Here is an 11,939-nt window from a genome sequence, read left to right on the forward strand (position 1 = left end):
GATTTTACTATGAGTTTGTGTATTTTTCTATGATTTAAAGTATTTTCTGGCTGAAATTGAGGGACCTGAGCAAAAATCTGATTTAGGCTGAAAAAGGACTGCTGATGTTGTTGGATTCTAACCTCCCTGTATTCGAAATAGATTTTTTGGAGCTAAAGAACTTCAAATGGCGCGCTCTCAATTGCATTGGAAAGTAGATATCTAGGGCTTTCCAGCAATATATAATAGTCTATACTTTGTTCGAGCTTAGATGACGCAAACTGGTGTTCAACGGCAGTCCCATGCTGCATTCTGGAGTAAAACGCCAGAAACACGTCACAAACCAGAGTTAAATGCCAAACAGACGTTACAACTTGGCGTTTAACCCCAAGAGAAGCCTCTGCCCTTATAAAGCTCAAGCTCTGCCCAAGCACACACCAAAGTGGGCCCCGAAAGTGGATTTCTGCACTTAGACTTATTTCTGTAAACCCTAGTAGCTAGTTTAGTATAAATAGAACTTTTTACTATTGTACTAGGCGTCTTTTGACCATGGATCTTTAATCAGTGTATGCGATTTTAGACCTTCATGGAGGCTGGCCATTCGGCCATGCCTGGACCATCACTTATGTATTTTCAACGGTGGAGTTTCTACACACCATAGATTAAGGTGTGGAGCTCTGCTGTACCTCGAGAATTAATGCAATTACAATTGTTCTTCTATTCAATTCAAGCTTATTCTTATTCTAAGATATTCGCTGCACTTCAACCTGATGGATGTGATGATTCGTGACACTCATCATCATCCGTCCTTATGAACGCGTGCCTGAAAACCACTCCCGTTCTACCTTAGATCGAGCGCATATCTCTTGGATTCCTTAATCAGAGTCTTCGTGGTATAAGTTAGAATTATTGGCGGCCATTCTTGAGAATCCAGAAAGTCTAAACCTTGTCTGTGGTATCCCGAGTAGGATTCAGGGATTGAATGACTGTGACGAGCTTCAAACTCGCAATTGTTGGGCGTAGTGACAGACACAAAAAAATCAATGGATTCTATTCCGACATGATCGAGAACCGACAGATGATTAGTCGTGCTGTGACAGAGCATTTGGACCATTTTCACTGAGAGGATGGGAAGTATCCATTGACAACAGTGATGCCCTACATACAGCTTGCCATGGAAAGGAGTAAGAATGATTGGATGAAAGCGGTAGGAAAGCAGAGATTCAGAAGGAACACCGCATCTTCATGCACTTATCTGAAATTCCCACCAATGAATTACATAAGTAGCTCTATCTTTATTTTATGCTTTATTTATCTTTATATTCGAAAACCATTATAACCATTTGAATCCGCCTAACTGAGATTTACAAGATGACCATAGCTTGCTTTATACCGACAATCTCCGTGGGATCGACCCTTACTCACGTAAGGTATTACTTGGACGACCCAGTGCACTTGCTGGTTAGTTGTGCGAAGTTGTGACAAAGTGTGCGTCACGTTTGAGAGCTCCAAGTCTATTGGCGCCATTATTGATGATCACAATTTATGCGCACCACCTACGCGTGGGTGAACATTCTGCCAAAAATTTTACTAAGTTAAAAAAGTTGCATAATTCATTGTTTCAAATCCCAAACTTCCAACACACATAACTTCTTCTACAAAACTCCTTTTTAAACCATTTCTAAACAGTTGGAAAGATCATTGAATAAACCTTCATAAAGATCCAATTTTGAAGAATTCCAAACTTCGTGGATCGAGATACAGCCCGCCAAAGTTGGTCAAAAATCAGTTTTTGCCCAAACATGGAAATCATCAATTTTTCCAATGTTCCCAAGCCAAATTCATTTTCACTCATCCAAATAACCACAACCCAATCACATCCATATAATTACACTCAACCAAAACCAAACCTACCTCATGTACACCATTCCACCCAAAACCATCAAATTCCACTCTTAAATTCCTCAAACCATATTATTCAATAACCAAACCAATCATTCACACATTCAAAGTCTAGAATCCATCCAATCACTCATGTCATCACACAACATACACGTCAACTCACCTTTCTTACCTCTTTCCGACCTCCGACCCAAGATTCACAGCCTCCGGCCCAAATTCACAATTTAAATGTATATTCCACAAATCAATATTCATTATCCAATTCATCATATTCTCAATACACCAAACATACAAGGCTACACAATCCTTAACTCAATCATTAATTCACAATACATATCAACTATCCATATTAGCACCAACCATTTACACAATCCAAACTTAATCCTAGGGGCATCTAAACATCTGTGAAGCTCCATGAGAGCTCACTGTCAAGCTATTGACATTAAAGAAGCGCTTATTAGGAGGCAACCCAATTTTTATCTATCTATATTTCTATTGTTCTTTTATGTTTTATTAGGTTTATGATCATGTGGAGTCACAAAATAATTGCAAAAATAAAAACAGAATTAAAAACAGTAGAAGAAAAAGCACACCCTGGAGGAGGAACTCACTGGCATTTAAACGCTAGTAAGGAGCATAGAGTTGGCATTTAACGCCAGAAAGAAGCATCAGACTGGCGTTAAACGCTAGAAACAAGCATGGAAGTGGCATTCAACGCCAGAAACATGCTACAGATTGGCATTGAACGCCCAAAATAAGCATGGAAGTGGCGTTTAACGCCAGAAACATGCTGCAGTCTGGCGTTAATCGCCAGGGTTGCATAAAGAAGGCGTTTACACGCCTAATTGGTGCACGGATGAGAAATTCTTGACACCTCAAGATCTATGGACCCACAGAATCACCTCAGGATATGTGGACCCCACAGGATTCCCACCTACCTTCAAATTCAAAATCTCTTTCCCACCCAAACCCACCCTTGGCCGAAATCGCCTATGGAAACACCTCTCTCCCTCTTCTCCATATCTTCTTTTTCTTCTTCTATTCTTTCTTCTTTTGCTCGAGGGCGAGCAATAATTCTAAGTTTGGTGTGGTAAAAGCATAGATTTTTTTATTTTTCCATAACCATTTATGGCACCTAAGACCGAAGAAACCTCTAGAAAGAGGAAAGGGAAGACAAAAGCTTCCACCTCCGAGTCATGGGAGATGGAGAGATTCATCTCAAGGGTCCATAGCTCAGTAGTAGAGCATTTGACTGTACATCAAGAGAGCCTACTCATGGACCTCAACAAGAGCATGAGAAATTCTCTCATCAAGAAATCCCTGAGATACATGAGGGGATACATTTTCTTCCACACAATTATTGGGAGCAACTAAGGATAGGAGCACCAAAATCACTAGGGATCAAGCAACAAAGGCAAGGAAGAGACATAGAGGAGCTCAAGGACACCATTGGTCCTTCAAGAAGAGGGTGCCACCATCACTAAGGTGGATTCATTCCTTAACTTCCTTGTTCTTATCTCTCTGTTTTTCGGTTTTTGAGCTTCATGTTTATCTATGTTTGTGTCTTTATTATATGATCATTAGTGTCTAGTGTCTATGTCTTAAGGCTATGAATAATTTCATGAATCCTTCACCTTTCTTAAATGAAAAATGTTTTTAATACAAAAGAACAAGAAGTACATGAGTTTCGAATTCATCCTTGAAATTAGTTTAATTATATTGATGAGGTGACAATACTTTTTGTTTTCTGAATGAATGCTTAAACAGTGCATATTTTTTATCTTGTTGTTTATGAATGTTAAAATTGTTGGCTCTTGAAAGAATGATGAAAAAGAGAAATGTTATTGATGATCTAAAAAATCATAAAATTGATTCTTGAAGCAAGAAAAGGCAGTGAAGAACAAAGCATGCGAAAAAAAAAGTGGCAAAAAAATATAAAAGAAAAAGCAAGAAGAAAAAGCCAATATCCCTAAAAACCAAAAGGCAAGGGTAAAAAGGATCCAAGGCTTTGAGCATCAATGGATAGGAGGGCCCAAGGAAATAAATCCAGGCCTAAGTGGCTAAATCAAGTTGTCCCTAACCATGTCCTTGTGGCATGCAGATCCAAGTGAAAAGCTTGAGACTGAGTGGTTAAAGTCGTGATCCAAAAAAAAAGAGTGTGCTTAAGAGCTCTGGACACCTCTAACTGGGGACTTTAGCAAAGCTGAGTCACAATCTGAAAAGGTTAACCCAGTCATGTGTCTGTAGCATTTATGTATCCGGTGGTAATACTGGAAAACAAAGTGCTTAGGGCCACGGCCAAGACTCATAAAAGTAGCTGTGTTCAAGAATCAACATACTTAACTAGGAGAATCAATAATACTATCTGAACTCTGAGTTCCTATGGATGCCAATTATTCTAAACTTCAAAGGATAAAGTGAGATGCCAAAACTATTCAAAAGCAAAAATCTATAAGTCCCGCTCATCTAATTAGAACTAATATTCATTGATATTTTGGGATTTATAGTATATTCTCTTCTTTTTATCCTATTTGATTTTCAGTTGCTTGGGGACAAGCAACAATTTAAGTTTGGTGTTGTGATGAGCGAATAATTTATACGTTTTTTTGGCATTTTTTTAGGTAGTTTTTAGTATAATCTAGCTACTTTTAGGGATGTTTTTATTAGTTTTCATGCAAAATTCACATTTCTGGATTTTACTATGAGTTTGTGTATTTTTCTATGATTTAAAGTATTTTCTGGCTGAAATTGAGGGACCTGAGCAAAAATCTGATTTAGGCTGAAAAAGGACTGCTGATGTTGTTGGATTCTAACCTCCCTGTATTCGAAATAGATTTTTTGGAGCTAAAGAACTTCAAATGGCGCGCTCTCAATTGCATTGGAAAGTAGATATCTAGGGCTTTCCAGCAATATATAATAGTCTATACTTTGTTCAAGCTTAGATGACGCAAACTGGTGTTCAACGGCAGTCCCATGCTGCATTCTGGAGTAAAACGCCAGAAACACGTCACAAACCAGAGTTAAATGCCAAACAGACGTTACAACTTGGCGTTTAACCCCAAGAGAAGCCTCTGCCCTTATAAAGCTCAAGCTCTGCCCAAGCACACACCAAAGTGGGCCCCGAAAGTGGATTTCTGCACTTAGACTTATTTCTGTAAACCCTAGTAGCTAGTTTAGTATAAATAGAACTTTTTACTATTGTACTAGGCGTCTTTTGACCATGGATCTTTAATCAGTGTATGCGATTTTAGACCTTCATGGAGGCTGGCCATTCGGCCATGCCTGGACCATCACTTATGTATTTTCAACGGTGGAGTTTCTACACACCATAGATTAAGGTGTGGAGCTCTGCTGTACCTCGAGAATTAATGCAATTACAATTGTTCTTCTATTCAATTCAAGCTTATTCTTATTCTAAGATATTCGCTGCACTTCAACCTGATGGATGTGATGATTCGTGACACTCATCATCATCCGTCCTTATGAACGCGTGCCTGACAACCACTCCCGTTCTACCTTAGATCGAGCGCATATCTCTTGGATTCCTTAATCAGAGTCTTCGTGGTATAAGTTAGAATTATTGGCGGCCATTCTTGAGAATCAGGAAAGTCTAAACCTTGTCTGTGGTATCCCGAGTAGGATTCAGGGATTGAATGACTGTGACGAGCTTCAAACTCGCAATTGTTGGGCGTAGTGACAGACACAAAAAAATCAATGGATTCTATTCCGACATGATCGAGAACCGACAGATGATTAGTCGTGCTGTGACAGAGCATTTGGACCATTTTCACTGAGAGGATGAGAAGTATCCATTGACAACAGTGATGCCCTACATACAGCTTGCCATGGAAAGGAGTAAGAATGATTGGATGAAAGCGGTAGGAAAGCAGAAATTCAGAAGGAACACAGCATCTTCATGCACTTATCTGAAATTCCCACCAATGAATTACATAAGTAGCTCTATCTTTATTTTATGCTTTATTTATCTTTATATTCGAAAACCATTATAACCTTTTGAATCCGCCTAACTGAGATTTACAAGATGACCATAGCTTGCTTTATACCGACAATCTCCGTGGGATCGACCCTTACTCACGTAAGGTATTACTTGGACGACCCAGTGCACTTGCTGGTTAGTTGTGCGAAGTTGTGACAAAGTGTGCGTCACGTTTGAGAGCTCCAAGTCTATTGGCGCCATTATTGATGATCACAATTTATGCGCACCACCTACGCGTGGGTGAACATTCTGCCAAAAATTTTACTAAGTTAAAAAAGTTGCATAATTCATTGTTTCAAATCCCAAACTTCCAACACACATAACTTCTTCTACAAAACTCCTTTTTAAACCATTTCTAAACAGTTGGAAAGATCATTGAATAAACTTTCATAAAGATCCAATTTTGAAGAATTCCAAACTTCGTGGATCGAGATACAGCCCGCCAAAGTTGGTCAAAAATCAGTTTTTGCCCAAACATGGAAATCATCAATTTTTCCAATGTTCCCAAGCCAAATTCATTTTCACTCATCCAAATAACCACAACCCAATCACATCCATATAATTACACTCAACCAAAACCAAACCTACCTCATGTACACCATTCCACCCAAAACCATCAAATTCCACTCTTAAATTCCTCAAACCATATTATTCAATAACCAAACCAATCATTCACACATTCAAAGTCTAGAATCCATCCAATCACTCATGTCATCACACAACATACACGTCAACTCACCTTTCTTACCTCTTTCCGACCTCCGACCCAAGATTCACAGCCTCCGGCCCAAATTCACAATTTAAATGTATATTCCACAAATCAATATTCATTATCTAATTCATCATATTCTCAATATACCAAACATACAAGGCTACACAATCCTTAACTCAATCATTAATTCACAATACATATCAACTATCCATATTAGCACCAACCATTTACACAATCCAAACTTAATCCTAGGGGCATCTAGCCTAGGAATTCTCATCACACCACACGGTACTTAAATGAAACTTAAACCGTACTTCTTGTAGCCAAAACAATTGAGCCTCTTCTATGGAAGTTTCCACCAATCTTAGCTCCAAGCTTCATCAATACTCCTCAAGCAACACCAATCTCCCCATTGTGCACCAAGATCACCAAATACACTAACATAACCAATTTCACATATATATACATTAACCTAGGGTTCATAAAATTGATAAATCACAAGAATTTGGGTACTTCGTACTTTAACCCACTGAAGTTTGTGATGAATATCACCCATGGCTCATACTAGAGCACTCCTAAATAACCAAATCACAAGGTTTCCTCAAAACCCAAACCAAATTCAAATTTAAAGAGGAAAATAAAAACTGGGCAGAGGACAGTGGATTAATGGTGCACGAAATTGTGATCATCAATGGCGCCATCAACATGGTACGCTCAATTGCAATCTCAACTCTTTATCACAACTTCGCACAACTAACCAGCAAGTGCACTGGGTCGTCCAAGTAATAAACCTTACACGATTAAGGGTCGATCCCACGGAGATTGTTGGTATGAAGTAAGCTATGGTCATCTTGTAAATCTCAGTCAAGCAGATTCAAATAGCTATGGATGATTTATGAATAAAACATAAAATAAAGATAGAGATACTTATGCAATTCATTGGTGAGAATTTCAGATAAGCGTATGGAGATGCTTTGTCCCTTCCGACTCTCTGCTTTCCTACTGTCTTCATCCAATCCTTCTTACTCCTTTCCATGGCAAGCTGTATGTAGGGTTTCACCGTTGTCAGTGGCTACCTCCCATCCTCTCAGTGAAAATGTTCAACGCGCTCTGTCACAGCACGGCTATTCAGCTGTCGGTTCTCGATCATGTCGAAATAGAATCCAGTGATTCTTTTGTGTCTGTCACTAACGCCCCACAATCGCGAGTTTAAAGCTCGTCACAGTCATTCAATCCTTGAATCCTTCTCAGAATACCAGAGACAAGGTTTAGACCTTCCGGATTCTCTTGAATGCCGCCATCAATTCTAGCTTATACCACAAAGATTCCGATAAAGGAATCCAAGAGATAAACATTCAAGCCTTGTTTGCTTGTAGAACGGGAGTGGTTGTCAGGCACGCGTTCATAAGTGAGAATGATGATGAGCGTCACATAATCATCACATTCATCATGTTCTTGGGTGTGAATGAATATCTTAGAATAAGAATAAGCTGAATTGAATAGAAGAACAATAGTAATTGCATTAATACTCGAGGTACAGCAGAGCTCCACACCTTAATCTATGGTGTGTAGAAACTCCACCGTTGAAAATACATAAGAACAAGGTCTAGGCATGGCCGAGAGGCCAGCCCCCATGATCTAAGAACTAGACGTCCAAAGATGATCAAAAGATCTAAAGTGATCCAAAGATTCAAAGATCTAAAGATGAAAATACAATAGCAAAAGGTCCTATTTGTAGAGAACTAGTAGCCTAGGGTTTACAAGGATGAGTAAATGACATAAAAATCTACTTCCGGGCCCACTTGGTATGTGCTTGGGCTGAGCATTGAAGCATTTTCGTGTAGAGACTCTTCTTGGAGTTAAACGCCAGCTTTTGTGCAAGTTTGAGCGTTTAACTCCCATTCTTGTGCCAGTTCCGGCGTTTTACGCCAGAATTCCTGAGCTGACTTGGAACGCCTGTTTGGGCCATCAAATTTCGGGCAAAGTATGGACTATTAAACATTGCTGGAAAGCCCAGGATGTCTACTTTCCAACGCAATTGAGAACGTGCCAATTGGGCTTCTGTAGCTCCAGAAAATCTACTTCGAGTGCAGGGAGGTCAGAATCCAACAGCATCTGTAGTCCTTTTCAGCCTCTGAATCAGATTTTTGCTCAGGTCCCTCAATTTCAGCCAGAAAATACCTAAAATCACAGAAACACACACAAACTCATAGTAAAGTCCAGAAAAGTGAATTTTAACTAAAAACTAATAAAAATATAGTAAAAACTAACTAAAACATACTAAAAACATACTAAAAACAATGCCAAAAAGCGTACAAATTATCCGCTCATCACAACACCAAACTTAAATTGTTGCTTGTCCCCAAGCAACTGAAAATCAAATAAGATAAAAAGAAGAGAATATGCAATGAATTCCAAAAACATCTATGAAGATCAGTATTAATTAGATGAGCGGGGCTTTAGCTTTTTGCCTCTGAACAGTTTTGGCATCTCACTTTATCCTTCGAAATTCAGAATGATTGGCTTCTCTAGGAACTCAGAATCCAGATAGTGTTATTGATTCTCCTAGTTAAGTATGATGATTCTTGAACATAGCTACTTTATGAGTCTTGGCCATGGCCCAAAGCACTCTGTCTTCCAGTATTACCACCGGATACATACATGCCACAGACACATAACTGGGTGAACCTTTTCAGATTGTGACTCAGCTTTGCTAGAGTCCCCAATTAGAGGTGTCCAGGGTTCTTAAGCACACTCTTTTTGCCTTGGATCACAACTTTATTATTTCTTTTTCTTTTTTCTTTTTCCTTTCTTTCTTTCTCTTTCTCTTTTTCTTTCGAAATTTTTTTTTGTATTCACTGCTTTTTCTTGCTTCAAGAATCATTTTCATGATTTTTCAGATCCTCAGTAACATGTCTCCTTTTTTCATTATTCTTTCAAGAGCCAACATTCATGAACAAAAAATTCAAAAGACATATGCATTGTTCAAGCATACATTCAGAAGTCAAAGTATTGCCTCCACAAAATAATTAATCTGTTATAAAATTCAGAATTCATGCAATTCTTCTCTTTTTCAATTGAGAACATTTTTCATTTAAGAAAGGTGATGGATTCATAGGACATTCATAACTTTAAGGCATAGACACTAAGACACTAATGATCATAAGACACAAACATGGATAAACATAAGCATGAAAATTCGAAAAACAAGAAAATAAAGAACAAGAAAGTTAAAGAACGGGTCCACCTTAGTGATGGCGGCTTGTTCTTCCTCTTGAAGATCTTATGGAGTGCTTGACCTCCTCAATGTCTCTTCCTTGCCTTTGTTGCTCCTCTCTCATGATTCTTTGATCTTCTCTAATTTCATGGAGGAGGATGGAATATTCTTGATGCTCCACCCTTAGTTGTCCCATGTTGGAACTCAATTCTCCTAGGGAGGTGTTGATTTGCTCCCAATAGTTTTGTGGAGGAAAGTGCATCCCTTGAGGCATCTCAGGGATTTCATGATGAGTGGGATCTCTTGTTTGCTCCATCCTCTTCTTAGTGATATCCATGAGGACTTGGTCCAACCTTTGATCAAAGTTGACCCTTTTTGAGTTTGAAAGGGACCTCGGGGATCACCTTTTTCATGGCCACAACTTCATAGAAGTGGTCTTGATGCACCCTTGAGATGAATCTCTCCATCTCCCATGACTCGGAGGTGGAAGCTTTTGCCTTTCCTTTCCTCTTTCTAGAGGTTTCTCCGGCCTTAGGTGCCATAAATGGTTATGGAAAAACAAAAAGCAATGCTTTTACCACACCAAACTTAGAAGGTTTGCTCGTCCTCGAGCAAAAGAAGAAAGAAGAGAGTAGAAGAAAAAGAAATAGAGGAGATGGAGGTGGCTTTGTGGTTCGGCCAAGGGGGAGAAGTAGTGTTTAGGTTGTGTGAAAATGAAAGAGTGAAGGTGGGTTTATATAAGAGTGGAGAGAGGGGTAGGGTTCGGTCATGTGAGGGTGGGTTGGGAGGGAAAGTGGTTTGAATTTGAATGGTGAGGTAGGTGGGGTTTTAGGGAAGAGGTATTGAGGTGATTGGTGAATGGGTGAAGAAGAGAAAGAGTGGTGGGGTAGGTGGGGATCCTGTGGGGTCTACAGATCCTGAGGTGTCGAGAAAAAGTCATCCCTGCACCAAGTGGCGAGCAAAAATGCTCTTTATCCCAATTCTAGCGTTAAACGCCGGGCTAGTGCCCATTTCTGGCGTTTAACACCAACTTCTTGCCCTTTCCTGACGTTTAACGCCAGTCTGGTCAGCCCCCATGATCTAAGAACTAGACGTCCAAAGATGATCAAAAGATCTAAAGTGATCCAAAGATTCAAAGATCTAAAGATGAAAATACAATAGCAAAAGGTCCTATTTGTAGAGAACTAGTAGCCTAGGGTTTACAAGGATGAGTAAATGACATAAAAATCCACTTCCGGGCCCACTGTTATGTGCTTGGGCTGAGCATTGAAGCATTTTCATGTAGAGACTCTTCTTGGAGTTAAACGCCAGCTTTTGTGCCAGTTTGGGCGTTTAACTCCCATTCTTGTGCCAATTCCGGCGTTTTACGCCAGAATTCTTGAGCTGAATTGGAATGCCTGTTTGGGCCATCAAATCTCAGGTAAAGTATAAACTATTATACATTGCTGGAAATCCCAGAATGTCTACTTTCCAACGTAATTAAGAGTGCGCCAATTGGGCTTCTATAGCTCCAGAAAATCCACTTCGAGTGCAGGGAGGTCAGAATCCAACAGCATCTGCAGTCCTTTTCAGCCTCTGAACCAGATTTTTGCTCAAGTCCCTCAATTTCAGCCAGAAAATACCTAAAATCATAGAAAAACACACAAACTCATAGTAAAGTCCAGAAAAGTGAATTTTAACTAAAAACTAATAAAATATAGTAAAAACTAACTAAAACATACTAAAAACAATGCCAAAAAGTATACAAATTATCCGCTCATCAATTAATCACCATAAAATTTTAATAGAATTGTAGAGGTTGAGAAGAGCGACACGTGGTCGCAACTGGCTTGTCAATCGGTGCTCCGTAGCTCAAGTTATGGTGGTTTGAAGATCAGAGAGAGTTAGGTTTTCTCTCTTCCTTCTTCCTCTATTTCAGCGCCCCAAGCCCCCAAGCCCCTTTCATTAGGGTAAATGAGCTGAAATGTTCATTACTAATATTTATATATGTTGGGTCTTGGGCTCACTTAGGTTCGGTTCTCTTATTTTTGTCCTTTGACTCAATTTTGGGCCAAAACCTTCAAGATTAGAGCTTTAAATCGCATTTTAAATATTTCTACCCATCCTAATCATAAATCCTAATTTGCTAGGCT

This window comes from Arachis hypogaea, chromosome 7, assembly GCF_003086295.3.
Source record: "Arachis hypogaea cultivar Tifrunner chromosome 7, arahy.Tifrunner.gnm2.J5K5, whole genome shotgun sequence".
NCBI lineage: Eukaryota > Viridiplantae > Streptophyta > Magnoliopsida > Fabales > Fabaceae > Arachis > Arachis hypogaea.